The sequence below is a fragment of the Gallus gallus genome, chromosome 8 (genome assembly GCF_016699485.2).
Source record: "Gallus gallus isolate bGalGal1 chromosome 8, bGalGal1.mat.broiler.GRCg7b, whole genome shotgun sequence".
Lineage (NCBI taxonomy): Eukaryota > Metazoa > Chordata > Aves > Galliformes > Phasianidae > Gallus > Gallus gallus.
The window spans coordinates 28,538,936-28,555,872 of record NC_052539.1 but is presented as its reverse complement, the minus strand read 5'-3'; the positions used below and the strand labels follow the sequence as shown (position 1 = coordinate 28,555,872).

The 16,937-nt window shown below is 51.1% G+C and overlaps 1 protein-coding gene across 14 annotated transcripts in view; it reads right to left on the bottom strand.

Moving 5' to 3' along the window:
* LRRC7 (leucine rich repeat containing 7) overlaps window positions 1–16,937 on the bottom strand; it is a 194,877-nt gene that overhangs the window by 118,239 nt on the left and 59,701 nt on the right. For 13 of the 14 annotated variants that reach the window (XR_006939992.1, XM_004936886.5, XM_046944738.1 and 10 more), the window contains exon 1: window positions 9,930–10,006. The exons of the other annotated variant lie outside the window; for it this stretch is intronic. The gene's annotated coding sequence lies outside the window, so the exon portion shown is untranslated. Of the gene's footprint in view, window positions 1–9,929; window positions 10,007–16,937 lie in introns of those variants that run through there. 14 annotated transcript variants of the gene reach the window in all.

The following is a 16,937-nucleotide window of genomic DNA, read 5'->3' as shown; positions in this document are numbered from 1 at the left end:
ACCTCATGCAAGTCAATGCAGGTGCCAGTGACCTCAGTGAACTTTTGGATTGGGTTCCAGTTTGTTGGTGATTCTGAAAGCGTGAAGGGACTCACAATTCTCTGTCTTCTCCTCAGTGGTTTTAGGAGAATTAAGGTGTTTGGGACTTCTCTTACAACTGCTAAGATTTGAGGCATCACACATACTTGCACAAACAAGCCATACCCCAGACAAACAGCAGTAATGAAATGAAAGGCATTATTTCTCTCACATTAACATACTGCAGAGGGCGAGCAAAAACACAGCAGAGGAATCAGCCATGGAAAGCCACTTAGGAATTCTGTACACAGAGTATCTCAGTGGCAGAGTGGCACTCTGTATCAGAGTATCAGAGTATGTCTGTTGGGGGCTCTACGTGTACCTGCCAGCTGCACCAGCACAGGTAGGTCACACCGCGCCCTGTGTGCTGGGTCACTGCTGTACCCACAGAGCAGCCCTGAGGGTTCATGCAGCAGTCCTGGGCTGCCTGCAGTGATTCCATGCACCCCTCTGTGCTGTGAGTGAGACAGTAATTCCCAAGAAATAACTGGATTTACACTGCTGAAAGGAACAAGTAAAGGAGTGAGACAGCAGGCCCTATATGCAATGAATCCAGCGACACTCAGTACCACCGATAAAAATAAGATATATTCACCAATATGCCCATACAGAGGCTGCAGAAGCAATTCCAGCAACTTCACTGAGCCCCCCGTGTAATTCCACCAATGCTGTGCTGTATGGACCATGGCAGAAGCAGGCTTTCTGTCCACAGCATTTTGCAATCTGCATTGGGTCCTGCAACCTATGTTGTGGCAGACTCTTAAAATGATTACAAATAAATACGGCTTTTGCTCTTCTTGGTGACAAACACAACCTCACAAGTATAAAGGATGCTAGAATATCACAAAGTTATAAAATTGCTCCAGGATATCAATTACAATCCACTACTGATACTGTAAAGTCATCATGACTGTAAAATAAAATTTAAATGGGCAGGGATGGCGCATCCACAGGAATCTGCAAGGAGAAAAGATGCAAAATAAAGCCAGGTTTGCCATGGGGCAGCAGCAGCAGGAGGACAGCATGGCTCCCATGCAGAGCAATGCAGGCCCTCATGAGCGTGCTGACCTAACTCTGGGTTGCCATGGAAATCCATCATTTGTCCTAGCACAGCATGGAAAAATAAGCAAGAAGAGCAAAAACTGGAGAGACAAAATGTGGGAGAATGACCTTAAATTGTACTCAGCTGCAGACTACCTTTGCTTTCAAAGTAGCTTCAATAATGAACCACACTCGTCTGCAGAACATCACGATGAAGCCTGCTAATAAGCTTTTTTCACTCACTAAATAATAATAAGCATTCCTGCTATACCCGTGGTTAAATAGTGTCAGTAGGCACCACTCTGTATTTTAATCCCATTTCAATTCAAAATCCCTGTTTTAGCTAATTCCATTAGCTAAAGAGTAGCAGTTCCAGCGGAAACATTGGAAGCACTGATGAGTGTGTTGGAAGCGTGGGGTTGTGCCCCTCACTGCCAGAATGGCACTGAGTCCCAGAAAGGCAACAACTCTGTGAGGGGTCTGAAGCACAGCGCTGTGGGAGCTGCAGTGTTCACCTGGGGCGGAGGAGGCTCAGGGGAGACCTCATCGCTACCAACAGCTCCTGGCAGGTGGTTGGGGTAACGGGGGTCGGCGTCTGCTGCCCAGAGGGTGGGGAGGTCACTGTCCCTGGGGGTGTTCAGAGCCATGGGGATGTGGCACTGAGGGATGTGGGCAGTGGGCATGGGGATCTTGGAGGGCTTTTCCAGCCTCAGTGACTCTATGACTCTGACACACAATGGGCGGATGCCTTCTCAGGCAGGTTCACTCATGTGCACCCACCTTCACTCCCATATTGCTCTGATATTACATGAGCGTGCTTTCATTCATATCTCTGGAGCAATCCTGACTTCAGCTAAATGATGAACCACAGAATTGCAGGGGTTGGAAGGAACCTCAAGGGATCAAGTCCAATCCCCAAGGGGGACTGAGGATGAGAAACAAAGCAGGATTTGACCTTCTTGGTAAATCCAGAGAGCAAAACAAGCTCCATGATATCTTGGAGTCACATCTCGTGCATCTGGTCATAAACTCCTTCCTAAAATATATTAAATTAGCCTGTGTAATGGACATCAGAGCAAAAAGCTTAATGTGTTTTGATGCTGAGATGAGCTCCACACAATTTATTAGGAAACAAGTAATCATACTAAATCACAGTTCATGTCTGAAAACAAGGGAAATTGCCCCAACATCCACAGCTTTTCCCAGCACATGGCTTCCAAGCACCCTCCTGGGACAGCACCAAGGGACACAGAGGGCTCTCCTGCAGCCCCAAAGGCCCCTTTGCCCCCAGCACCAGGACACGGCATCTGAACAAGCACTGCTGGCTCTCAGCTATGAACACACAGCAGAGGGAGGCATACGAGCCAGAGCAAAGGAAAAAGAGAGCACAGAGCTCTCAGCTTCCCCATCCTTGTTCAAGGAACATGTTAATATTAATATATTGAGCCAGCCAGACCCCCGTAGGGCTCTCTGTGCTCCTATGGAATCCTCATGCTGTGACCATACTGTCCCAAGCCTGTCCCTCACCCGCCCCTGCCCATGGGTGTCCATGGGGCACCCCCGCCCCATTGTAGGAGGGGCTGCACCCTTCACACATCTCAGTCAAATGCACCTGGATTTTCAGGAGGGCGGGAGAAAGCTCAAGCCTGAGGGGATAGCCACCCCATGATGGTTTCAAAATGGGAGAGCAGCAGACATGAGTACCTCCAGCTGAGAACTGTTTCTTCCACCTCGTCCTAACAGTCTCCAGAAGACCATAGTTATCAGGGAGCAATTATTATCCAGAAAAAATCTGCTGAGGACCTGACGTTTGGCTGACGTGCAACCTTCTCCACAAGAGCAAAGAACAGGTCAGGAAAAGACCTGAAAAGATCAGCTTATGCATTTGTGCTGGCTGCTGAGAAAACATGTCCTCCCTACCTCCAGCACTGTACTGCATCTGAAAAAATGACGCAGGTAATGCAGAAATTGACTAAACCTGGAAGAAAAAAAAAAGGAACTCATCACCACCACGCGGCCTTCTGAAGAGCCACACATGCCTGGACGCAGCCCCAGAAGACCCACATGTGCTGCTTAATGTCTTCTCTGAAGTGACAAGGAACACCAATTCCCTGCTGCCTTGGAGGAGCACAGCACTCAGCTCCCAGCTACCTTTGCTGCACTGCTTGTTCCACACTGCCTCGTGGTGGCACAGACTCCATGCACCGCCTGCAGCCTGAGATGGGTGAGAGCACATTCACCCCTCAGCGTGAGCTGCCCACCCCATCCCCAAGTCCATCTGTTCCAGCACACTGCTGTCAGAGGGAACCAACACCCAAAGGAGGGGCAAACAGAGCCCAGGCACTGCCACGTGCTAGAAGGTATTGAAAAGCCCAACATCTCCTCACTGCTCTGCGTTCTGCTTGCTGCTTAAAGGAGTCCAGGTACTATTGTGGGAACGGAAGATAATCATGGAGCAATCTCTACAATCAAGGTGAATTCAAATGTTTATGGATATACTCTATATTCTACATACACGTATGCATTTATACACAAAAATCCATGCAGGCTGTGTGCTGGAGACAAGGGCCAAGCACAGCTTTTGCATTCAGTGCTCAGGCATTTTTCCTGCACCCTCACAAAAGGCAGCAGCAAGTTCCCTCCTGGAAGGCAGAGGGAGGAAGAGCATGGCCCAAGGCTGAGGTGGCTCCTTGAGACGATTTAACATTCAGACTTATCAGCTCATTAGAAGGACAATGATTCCTCTTTTTGCCTTCTTGTCAGCTATGAACTTCCCTCTCAAAGGGCACTACACCTCAGGTGTGCATTTCTTACCGAGAACAAACTCAACATATTCTCTAATCTGATATTTCTATTAATACCAGCTATGCTTTTTTCGTGCCGCTCACCCCATGCTGACAAAGCCGGAACGTTCAAACTAATGGACCAGAAATATGCAGAATATTTCAACAAGGACACACTTTATTTCTCTTCCAGGTTTCCCAGAGCTAAGGTTATAAAAAATGATCCCCTTATTGAAGTAAAAGGAAAGGACATACTAGATAAGGAAAATGCTCAAAATAGGGCTAAGGGGACAGGCAAGAGTATCACTTCCAAGTGAGGAGCAACTAAGTGGGTCACAGCAGAGGGAGGGAACACGGTGCAGAACTACCAAAGCCACAGGGCGGGGGTTAGGCTCAGAGTTCACAGAGAAAGGCGCAAGTCCTGCACAGCTCCAGCCCCTGCTCACACCATTCCTCAGGTAAGGCAGCTCCAGGCAGAGCCAGGTTGGCAGCAGAAGGGAGAAGGACAGCCACAGATGAGCCCTTCTGCTAACAGACGATCTGCAAAATTGAAAGTGGTCAAAACACAAGAGCGCAACAACAACAGAACCTACCAGAACATCACCACATAAGGCAACAAAGAAACCCCAGGAGCATGCTAACTTGCCATCCTCTGAACAAGGCATCAGCGTTCCTAAAGACAGCGGTGGAGCAGAGCCAAGCCTGGCTCCAAGCAGTGCAATCCCATTTGGCTCCATGTGCTGCAGATTGGCCGTAAATTCAGCAGCGCTTTGAGTTACCACATGGCTCAGGCTGCACAGGCAGGGCAGGCTCTCACCTGTGTTGGAAGCCCTTTCTTTGCCATTTGCAGCTAAACTGAAGGACTGGGAAGGGAGCAGGTTGGAAGCAAAGGAGAAATCCAAATATTTTTCCATCCTTCCACGGATAATTAATCAAGAAATACAAGGAGAGACTCTCCAAACCAAAGACATCTCAGATGAGGGCTAAATGGGACACAACACTTTGCATTACACCTCTTTGTGCTAAGTCTGCCCACTCAAAAATAGCAGCAGCAACTGAGAAATGCCAGCAGCCCTTTGCTGAAATGGGCACTTCCACTGCCTTAATTCTTAACTTGTCAAAGTTAACATATCATTGCTATTATAAATGGATATGATCATTCAGCAGCAGAGTGTTAATGACATGCCATTACAAAGAGTGCCTTTCCCCGGCACGATCAAGGCTCACACACAGTCAGCCCTGCAGAGTGCACAGAAATGCCCACTGTGAGTGGGTTTCTCTGCACGGACTTGTGAGCTGATGTGCTCGCGCAGGTAAGTGTCTCAGTGCACATTTCTTAGCATGCCTTCCACACACACTTCTGCCGGAATCCTGAAATGTGGCTTGCCTAGAAAAAAAATTCTCCAGTACTTTGAAAAATACTGCAGCAGCTTCTGCAGACCTGGAATAATGAATAAAGGAAACCACATTTTAAGGCACTAGAGGAAATTCTTGCAAATACATGCATGTTTGGAGAGGAGCAGGAATGGGAAAGGGAACGGGAAAGGGAGCCGCACATTGGACCTTGCTGCTCTCAGCTCCACAGTTCCTAGCAGGGCAGCACACCCAGTGAGCCCCTGCTGGGGTCAGGCCCACCACACCTTGAGGCAGTCACTTTGTCCTCTAAGGAGAAAACCAGCAAACATTCTGCACTTGGTTCACAAAGCACAATCCCAATGCATAGCTCACCCCTGTCAGTATGTGGCTACAAATACAAGGTATTTATTTGCTTGCACCTCTCCTACATATTGTTACTCTGTTAAGTATCTGGGAAAAACAGTTGTTTGAAAACATCAGCATTGAGTTCCATCTTGAAATTGCCATTGCTCCTTCCCGTCAGAAGGCAGGAGATGGACCTGCCTGCTGTCACACCAAGAAGGTACCAGAAATCGCAGACTGATGGCATCCCCAACCCACTCGTTTTGATATGCAAAGCCCACCCTCGACACAAAAACAGTTGCTTGCATAGCTAAGCCAGTTTTGCTCTGATGAAGCTCTGTCAAGAAACCAGTAAGCATTGGAATGTTATTAACATTGACCCTAACTGCCTAGCTAACCCCATTCTTCCACCTTCCTGAAGAACTCCTCATCCTTTCTTTTTTTCTTGAGTTTGTCACCATTCTGCCTGCAGCATCCATGCAGAACATCACATGACACTCGGATAGCCCACTGATTTTACAGACACGAGGCAACAGACCCCCTGGCACACCCCAGACGTGCAACACCGTGCTGTCACACCAACATCCCAGCACCAGGAAGAGTACAGTGGGACACACAGTGCCAGGTGAACATGTGCTGCACCCTCCTGCCCTCAGGTCGTTCTCTATTGGGTCAGGAAGCACCAACCATCCCTAACAACATTTTATGTGTGGGCTACAAGACCACAGAGCAGGTTACACCACGAGATACAGTGGACTGCCCCATCCCTGGAGGTGTTCAAAACCAGGCTGGATGGGGCCCTGGGCAGCCCAGTGCCCAAGGCAGGTTGTTAGAACTGAATGATCTTCAGGGCCTCATCAGATCTAGACATTCTACGGTTCTATGAAGATACTTCTGCCAGGAAGGACAGGGCTCTTGGTATCTTGAGTTCACCATCAGCACCCGGCCTGCACAGCCCTGAGGACAGAACTGCATTTCTGTTGCAGGAGAAGGCACTGATGGGCTTAGAAAAAATTCCCTCACCATATAAGGGCTGTGAACATTTTCCCACTTAAGACAACGTGTGGGATCATATTCACAGACACAGAAATATGTTCTGTTCCCTGACACCCACAAGTCCTAGAACACACCAGGTTGAAGTGCTGGCAAGAATAAGAACCATTTGTTAAGCACGAAAAATGTCTCACATAATTAGAGAACTGCTGAAAGCTACCAATTTAGTACTCAGGCTTTAAAATTTCAGAATTTTTATTGTAACAACAGCTAAGGCTTCGGTGTGCCAGGAGGTGGGGTTGCCTGACACACGCACCATGGATCAGCAGAGCTCGCAGCCAAGGCAAAGCTAAGCTGAGGGCACCAAGACGTGGTCACCACACAGGGAGGCACGGAGACACCAAGGGGAAGCTGCTGGGCTGCACCCTGTGTGTCTGGCCAAGAGCCCATGGGGACAGAGGGCAACCCCTGGTGGTCCCACACAGAGATCAGCAATGGGAAGATGGCAGCTTGGTGCTGGGAATAAAACAGATGGTGTCAGAATGGGTGTTTTTTTAATATATATTTGAGGACAAAGTGACATGGGAGGAGCAAGGAGGGGCTGAGAGATCCAAGGGATCCTGTGGCCTCCAAGAGAGAGGAAGGAGGGGAGGAAGGAGGAAGGAAAAACCTGCAACCTATCACTATTGACTGCTCTATAAATAGAGCATTCCGTATCTCACCAGCAACCAACTTCGGCAATAGGGGAGGTATGAAAGGTTTCACAAGCACATCTTTGCATCCCAAGCACATCACTGAAGAAGCAGCCAGGCAGTGCACTGTATAACCTGTACCACTGCACCTCATCCAGATAACACACAGTGCGGTTCCTTCCGCCCATCACCCCACCTCCTATGCTGTTCAAGCAACAAATTCACATTCTTGGATTTCTTTGCACCAGTTCTCATTTCCATTCCTTCTCCCCCAGCAAAACCTTTGGAAGAAAACAGCATTTCCCTCCACTAAGCCAGAGCTCCCATAGCTGAGTATTGCTTTTGATCTGCTCCAAGGCAGGTATCTGCCCATGAACATGCACAGCAGAACACGTAGGATTTATCTGCTATCAACAAATTGCTGCAATCCCAGGGAAAAAATAAATAAATAAATAAGAGCTCTGACAAGAAGCTCACAGTTCTGAAGGACTTGTGCTAGGATTTGATGCAATCTGCCGCGCCGGCAAATTAAAGCCTGCGGAAACCATGCTAAAATTAGAGAGAGCTGAGATGAAAACCAAAGACACATGGTGGCTCTTGCAAATCCTTAAATAGGGCTTGGTACAGCAGTTGGGTGCTCAGCTCACATCTCCCATGGCCACTGATGAAGCTGCACGTGGGACAGTCCCCATTCCACTGCTGTTGCCATGGATGCCCGGATGGGGCCGATGCAGCCCTGCACCTTATTGCTGGGTGCTTCGCCACCCCCTGCTGTTGCCCCACACAGCTGCAATGCCCTCATCCACCATTCTCTGGGTTTGTGGGGAAGTCCTGTGCTGTGTTGCATGGTGCATTGCTGGTACGTCTGAGAGCAGTGCAGCTCCACACAGATGCAAATACCTTGGGGGGTACTCACTGCTCATTAATCTGAAGCTTTGTGACTTTAACAGCATGAAATATTCCAGGGATACCCATAGAAGCATAGAATCATTGAGGTTGGAAAAGCCCATAAAGACCCCCAAGCCCATTCCAGCCCATCCCCCACACCTACTGCCCACATCCCTCAGTGCCACATCCTCACAGCTCTGGAACACCCCCATGGATGTGACCCCCCCCCCCCCCATCCTTGGGCAGCTGTGCAGTGCTAAGCGGTCTTTGGAGAAGAGATTTCCCCATATATCCAAGCTGACCCTCCCCTGGCACAGCACGAGGCCATCAGCTTTCATCCTATAACGGCCAACCTTCCATTCAAACCCCACTAGGTAAGTAAGTACCACTGGTAACCATTTTTTATTCAGTGGTTGAGGAGCATTTCTAAATTCCCACAGGACCAAGTGTCCAGGCCTTTGCCCAGGAGCTCTCACAGTCCCTCCTTGGAGCATCCACCTGCAACACAACGCACACACACACAGCCAGCAGCCACACAGCAGCCCCAGTTGTGGCCATTTGGACACCTCTGCCCCAGGAGCTGGCTTCATGCACAGCCGCTGTTCTTTGTAGTATTCATTAAAAGAAAAAGAAAAAAAAAAAAAAAAAGGAAAAAAAAGTCAGAAAAGCTTCTCCAAAAAGAAAAAATACTGAAAACCAGCAGTACACATCAATCAACTGCAAAGGTTCAGGTTCATGGGGACATCAAGCCAGAATAGCTCATCAAAATATTTCATTGCAAGACCATGGAATTAATGCAGTCTTTGAAGTACAAACTATTGGAAAATGAGGAAAGCTTTGGTCACTGGGACTGTGTGAACAGACCAATGCGTGGCCAGCAGCCAATCCCTCTGCACAAAGCGCACAGCTCAGAACCGAAGCAGCAGCAGCGCTCCATGAAGCAGGCCGTGCCTCCCAGCCCCGCTCCGGAGCGATGCGCAGGTTGCCATGGCGAGCAGCCCTGCACGCCCCGAGCAGGGCGAAGGCGCCGGGGAGGGAAAAGCTTCGTATCTCTCAGTCCTAACGGTGGCCTTCACTCAGAGCACCCGAGGTTAAACCGAGGGTGCACGTGGCTGGGGTTTAGCCGAAATTCGCGGACGCATGGAAGCAAAACCGAAGGGTTTGGACGGAGTGACAGCGTTCTGAAATGCCCGGACACCCATCATCTTGATTTCCCCGCAGTCGAGAACTTCCAGCAGCGCTTCCACCACCACCATCACCCTTCCCCAGCCCGGCATTCCCCCGGAGCACGCCGTGCCTGCAGCTGTGCACCCGCAGGGTCTCCAAACCCACCCCCCGCCCCCCCGGGAGCGGCTCTGAGCTCGTTCCCATTGTCCCGAGGTCCTCGCTGGAACTTCCAGCACCGCCATCCTCCCACCAACAGCGGGATTGTGCGGGGGGGACGGACGGTCGCGTCGGAGCCACACGGCAATGGGAAACGCTTTCTGGAATGGTACCGAAAGGTGCCTCGGAGGCACCACTGCGCCTCGCCACGTTCCCCCGACGCTTCGGGAGCGAGGTGCGGCAGCTGCCAAGGGCACGGAATTTTCCAGGAGCCGGGCCGAGCTCGCTGCCGGCAGCTTTGGGGGATGGCTACGACACCCACACCGCAAAGCAATGGGGTCCGAAAGACACCGGAGCCGTGCCCACCGCCCCCCGCGGGACTCGGCCGCGCCCTCCCGTCCCCATCCCCTCCGCTCCTCGCCCCGATACTCACAGCCACAGCCAGGAGCGCGCGTTCCACGCCGCGGTCCGGGGGCGCGGAGCCTGCGGGGGCGCCGCCGAGGGCTGCCCGCGCCCGGGGCTCGCCGCCCGCCGGCCCCGCCGCGCAAGATCCGCCTCCTCCGTGGGGCGGCGCCGGGCACAAAGGCGGCGGCGCTGGGGCGGGTCCCGGTGCGCGTCCGCGCTGCGCTCCGCGGCGGCGGCGCAAGGGGCGGAGCGGCTCCTGGTGGCGGGGGCGTGCGCGGCCGCGCCCACCCCGCGGAGCGGTGCGGGGATGCGGAGAGGCGCGGGGATGAGTAGCGGCGCGGCGACGCAGCTCGGCATCACCCCGACGGACTGCGCCGTGACGGACTAAAACAGTTGGGGTGATGTAAAGATCCTGCACGGGCACCCTGCCGCGCGTCGGGGCCGTCCCCCGCCCCCGGGAGCCGCCAGGTCCCCGCGGGAGCGGAGGACAACGTGCGGGTGTCTGAACCGCTCGTCACTGCCAGCCCGCTGGGGTGGGTTGGTATGCTGCTCCATCAGTCACTGAGCTGCCTGCAGCTCCTCAGGTGTTCCAACAAACAGTCCTTCAAACGCACTGCATTCTCCCAAGCAGAGGTGGCACCTGGTGCATAGCACTCCAGCTTCCTCTCCCCATCCCCTAAGAACCACAGAATCATCGTGGTTGGAAAAGAGCTCTAAGATCCTCAAGCATAATTCCAACCCATCCCACCGTGCGCACTAAGCACATCCTTCAGTGCCACATCCCCACGGCTCTGAACACCACAGGAACAGTGACCCCTACATCCCCTGGGCAGCTGTGCGGTGCTGGCTGCTCTTTGGAAGAAGAGATTTCCTCTAATATCCAACCTGAACCTCCACTGGTACTGTGCTGAGCCAGGTGGGTGCTGCAACACTCCCTCCTGGGCAGCAAAGGGTCTTCTCACTCTGTGCCCTCCCAGTACTGCCGCATTCCCTTGGTGTGTTCAGCAGAAGCTGGTTGAGGACCACGGGGGTCATCCCAGCGCCAAGTGCCCCATGTCTGTGCCACGGGGACTATCCTTCAGAGGGGACAACCTTACACCCATGCTGCTCCTGTTACCACCACGGTGGGATCTGATCTGGGAAAGCTTTGCCTGCTTGCACCTTTTGTTTTTAGCAGTGGATGTGGAACAGTTTGACTTCAGCAGGGATCTGGGAGGAGTCTCCACTGTAAGCATCTCCCCATCCAGCACTGCTGGCCAGAGGGCACCATCCAGAGCCCTGCCTGCAGCACCCTGGGGCTGCCAGCCCTGATCAGGAAGGTGGGATAAAACATTCCCTCCATGGAAGTATATCAAAGAAGAGAAGCAGCCTTTGATGTTTCTTTTCATTCATATCCTGGCAAATGCAATGTTAAAATTGCATTCCTTCAGCAAATTTAACTAGAAATGTGTATGTGCTCCTTGTGCGGATCCCACAGACCTGGGTTCACCAGTGTCACCACCACAGGCTTAAGATTGCTAACACTGAAATAAGATTATTTCTTCTCATTTCTAAAGAGCTTGAAATATATAGAGAAGCAGCAGTTACTCATGACACAACTCCTTACATTTAATAAATGACAGCACTGCATAGCTTTGCAAACCTCCCCTGCAGAATTCCCAGTCTACTTTTTCCCTCTGGTTGTGCCAAGTCCCCTTGAGCATCCTTTTCCACGCTCCCAGAATCATCATTTCTGGAGGCTTAATTTTAAGACTGCTTAATTTTAAGAGGTGAGTTGTATGTCCTGGTGGTATGGACTGAGGCTGAATTTTAGGTTACCCTGTAAGCAAAGCAAGGCTGGCAGAGGCCAGTGGGCTATGGGACGGTGACTGTGGTGCTGCCAAGGTGGTAGGGACCTGGCAGAGAGTGGTTTCTGGCAAAGCACCAATAGCTGCTGCCACAAGAGCTGTCCTCAGCAGAGATTCTGGGGAGTCTCAGGGTAATTGCAGAGCTGGGAGTGTGGCAGGGCAGGAGTAGCCCTGCCTAGGCCAGAGATCAGCGTGTCGCTGCCATCATCACTGCCGCCAACACTGCCACTGTCACTGCCATCATCAACACCACTGATCCCACCACTGCCATCATCACCATTATCACCACTACCAACCCTACCACCACTGCCACTGACACCATCTCTGCCACCATCACCACCACCCCCTCATCATGTCAGTGCACGAGTGCACCCAGCAGGCAGACGGTGCTTATCTGCTTTCTGACAGTTTGAAGGAGAAGTCTCTGACACCTCTGAAGTCTCTTAGTCCTTGGAAAACAACACTGGGCAAAGTGACAGAGGGGTGAGGGGTGCTGAGGGGCCAAGCTCTGGTTGGGTGTTGGGCTGGGGTGACATAGGGTGTCTGCACACCTGTGCCATGCTGCAGGGATGATTTGCACAAAATAGGTCAAATTGCACCAAAATAGGTCAATAAGAGAGTCGGACTAGTTGGACTAAAGGGACTTTTTAATGTCCCTTCCAAATCAAACAAGTGTTTGATTAAAAAAAAAAAAAAAAGCACAGAAATTACATTGTAACACGTGAGGTACAAAGCAAACTTGTGCCCTATGTGGGGTGAATGGGGCTGGGCTGGAGACAAGAAGCCGTGAGCTGTCCACCCCCTGCACGTCCCTGTGCCCGTGCTGGTATCCTGGCCGTGCCCATCTGCTCTGCTTTAATCCCACCTGGAGAGATCTGAGCTCTACAGGTGGATCCAGTACAAAATCTTCAAATGTTTTCCCCAAACCTCATTCTGGCTGCCTTTCCAGTCCATCATTTCATCCAGTTATGCCACAATTCATGCATGACCTTCCCTGCCAGAGCCACCCGTGTGAGGAGCAGATGAAGGTCACTCCCAGCTCCACTGCTAATGCAGGGAATGCAGCATGGCCATGCCACCGAGGTTCCCACCTGCACACCATGTCCACGGGCACAGCTGAGGCTGCCACATCCCCACTGTGCCTCCATCGGAGCACACATGGAGCCAGAGAAGTGAGCCTGGCTCCCCCCTGTGCTGCAGCAGCTGCTTCCTGCAGCAGTGTGTGTCAGAGCATGCTGCAGGCAATGCAGCACCGGCATACACTCATCACTTGTGCCCTGCCTCATGCCCTCCAGCCCCTCCAGACACTTGCACCCTAAATTAGTGATTAAAACCATGCTGTCCTGCTTTGCTGCTGCCTTCCTGGAGCCGTTCTGCCATAGCAGCGATGCTCACGGCAGCCACAAGGACACTCAGAGTGGCTTTGCAGTTACCAAACCCCTCAGCTTTACTTTGGTATGTAACCAACCATAGATTTTTTGCACATATTTAATACCATGAACCTCATCCCTTATACAAATGAGGAGAATACACAAATACATTGCAATTACTAAAACCGCAACAACAGGTGATGATGGCAAAGGTCTTTAGAGACTTGTTAGCAGAAACCCCAGCTCTTCAGCAGCCCTGGGTTCTCACTGGCCCTGCACATTTATGTCCCCTAAAGATGTCAATGAGTTGCAAGTGAGAAAAGAAAGCAAAACCGTGCCACCCACTCGTGTCATACTGCTGTGAGCTCACAGAGATGGGGGCACAGCTTTTGCTGATTTTTTATCCATTTCTGCCCCGACTCAGCCCCTGTTCTGTGACCATGGGGCAGTCACAGCTCAGCACCTGCATCTCACAGTGTTTAATGCCAGCAGGGCTGGAGATGGAGGGAACTTTCAGCACTTTTTTTTTTTTTTTCTAATACCCTCTTAGCATTTAAAAATAGAGCTGTTACTAAGCAATAGCAGTAAGTAGAAAGCAAAGCCTACTGAGGATCAGTTCTGTGAACAGGTATTTTTCCCACCCTAAGTACTGTAAACACTGTGGGCTGACAAATTATGAATCAGAGCTCCCCGTCCCCACCACGAGCTGCCCCTGTTCCCATTATCCCCGTGGAACAATGGCAGCAGCCATCAGGAGATGGTTATTTTAGCTCTGGCTTTGAACACCTTGATTTGCAGGTCAGATTCTCAGGCCTTTCCACACAGCTTCAAAAAAGAAGTGGGATGTTATGCTTATGTGCCCTCACAGCCCAGAAAGCCAACTGTACTCTGGGCTGCACCAGAAGCAGAGTGGTCAGCAGGGTGAGGGAGGGGATCTGCCCCTCTGCTCTGCACTCTGAGACCTCACTTGGAGCACTGTGCGCGGATGTAGAGTCCTCAGTACAGGAGAGACATGGAGATACTGGAGTGCATCCAGAGGACAAAAATGATCCCAGGGATGGAACAGCTCTCCTATGAGAACAGGCAGAGAGCCGGGGCTGTGCAGCTGGAGAAGAGAAGGCTCCAGGGGCAGCTGAGAGTGGCCTTGCAGTATCTAAACGGGCTGTAAGAATGGTCAGGACAGGCTCTTGAGCAGGTCTGTGTGATAGGACAAGGGGAAGTGGTACATCCCAGCAGACACCAAAGGTCAGGGATGGGGCTCTGAGCACCTGCTGCAGCTGTGGGTGTCCCTGATCACTGCAGGTGAGTGGGACCAGGTGGCCTTCAAAGGTCCCTTCTAACTCAAACGACTCTGTGATTCTATGCTGATAATCTTAGAAGAGATAACCAGTGTACTGCAGACTCTGGGGTCATAGCAAGTGGTAGCAGGGAATCACAGAATGATTGGGTTGGAAGGGACAGTAAAGCCCATTCAGTTCCAGGCCCCTGCTTTGAGTAGGGTTGCCACTTCACTAGATCAGGGTAGGATATTCACCATATCCAGATTTAAAATGGATGTAATCCAACCTCCCCCCAAAAAACTGAATGGCAGAGCACATAATCCAGAGCCCAGTATCACTACCAAGCCAAGTACTCTCACTTTCTTTAACTCACATCTCCATGACCAGTACCAGCATGGAGGTTTGTGCTGCTGAAGGTCAGGAGCAGACCCACCATGCAGCACCCACTGTGTCCCCATGTAAGGAACAAGCCTGGACAACACCCCAAGAGACAATTCAGCAGGGGAAGAGTCCGATGCCCCTTTGGTTGATGTCTCAACCACTTCAGAAAGAGACCAGGACAACACCTGAGAAACAGTCAGCCACAGGAGGGGGCCTGGTGCCACCTCTTCAGTTTGGCTGCTGCCCGGTGTCTAAACCAGTCCTGGGACTGGAACCAACTACAACTCCAAAATGGGGCTGAGAGGGAGCCGTCCCTTCTCCTTTCCCTTTGATACTGTAAATAAGGGCTAAGGGGAGTTGATGTTGCACCCCATGAGGTGCTGAGGAAGGTTCTGGCTCTGGAGCAGAACCCCTCCATTGGAGTGGGATGGGTGACAGCATGGACAGGGCTCGCTGTGCTCTCACAGTGCTGAAGGAAGCATTGGGAACTCACTGAGATGTCCATGATCTAACAAACTGTTTACAGTTACATTTTCTTACAGCGGGGAGAACTTGTAAGATTCATTACTGCGTGAACTAATTACTTCAGTTAAGTGTCAAAACTGCACAATTTAATGCTGTGTTTTCATATATTAAAGACATTAATTGCCAGGAAACAGTATGCCATGACTATTTTTTTTATTATTTTTATTTTTTAAGAGAAATAAAGTATTTTTACTATTAGGAGCTGAAACAGCACAACATATTCAAAGTCAATGTTTCCCTACTGAGCTGTGCAGCTTGCAGCTTAGTGGCTGCACTGCTGCTACCAGCCCCTTATTGGCCCCGTGGATCATGGCACATGAGTTAGAGCAGCAATAATACACGGGGCCCGGGGGGGTGTGAGGCTAATAGAGAGCAAGACAAAGGCAAGAAAAGCCACTCACTTTGTTCTTCACTGTAGTCTGCACATTCATAGAGTCATAGAATCACTGAGGTTGCAAAAGCCCTCCAAGATCCCCAAGCCCACCCCCATGCCACCCCCCTATGCCCACTGCCCACATCCCTCAGTGCCACATTCAGGGACAGCCAGGATGCCATTGGTCCTCCTTCTCACACAGGCACACCACCGGCTCATGGTCAGAGGCTGCTGACTAATACTTCTAGATACTTTTTCATAGTTCCATCCACTTCTCCTGGCAGAACATTAAAATAAGGGTCATTTTTTGTGCCCAGTCACTTTGGGACTTCACATATTCAAAGTGCCAGGGTGAATTTCCAAATAATGCAAGTAAAAAAGGATGGAAAGAAAATGAGAGTCTGTTCTGCAAAGCACATCCATCTGCATGGAACAGCAACTGTAAGGACAGGCAGCAAGGGCTGCCAGGCAGAACTGTGCAGTGAACAGCTGCACAATAAACTATCACCCAGGGCTGTACCTCTTGGTAGCATTGGAGATTCAGGTTGCACTGAGAGATGGTTATCCCACACCAACCCCCAGCTGTGCTAGGCCCCTTCCCTACGCTCTCATGGGAGCACAGCAGTGTTTTTTTCTCTGCTTGTCACAAAGGTGGCATTTAATAATAGTTATATAGTAATTACAATATGATGTATGTAGTGATAAAGGTATGTACGCAGCCAGGTTGTGCTGTAGGGACAACATGCACAGCGCTCAGCCACAGAGCCCCTCAGCCACGTCTCTAGCAACATTTCCATCTCCCACTGTGTGCTCTGTGCTCACAGCCTGCCCCAGCCAGTGGCCTGGTGGAGAGACCAGGCAGGAGACTGAGCTCAGCCCCTGCTCTGCAGCTCCTGGTTCCACTGCTCTGCCTGCAGATCAGGGCTGAGTCTCACACCTGGGGATGAAGTTCAGACAACACTGAATATCGCGCTTGTGTGCCAGCATCAAGCTGTGCCCCCTTGGAGGGTCCCCATCCCATGACCAACGTGCAGCGATAATTCCATTCTGACTGCTGCCAGCTCACCCTGCTCACTTCCCCTCCTTAGTCATTTTTCTTTTCTTTGTGCACTCTTTGCAAGTCAGATTGGAAAGGACAGTCAGACAAAGGAAAGAAAAAGCGCGTATCTGAGTGTTATCTTGTGCCTTGTCACCACCTCTGGTGACGAACAGGCAGCAGGCTTGGACAGGACACACAGTGAGTTATGCCTGAAGACGGGG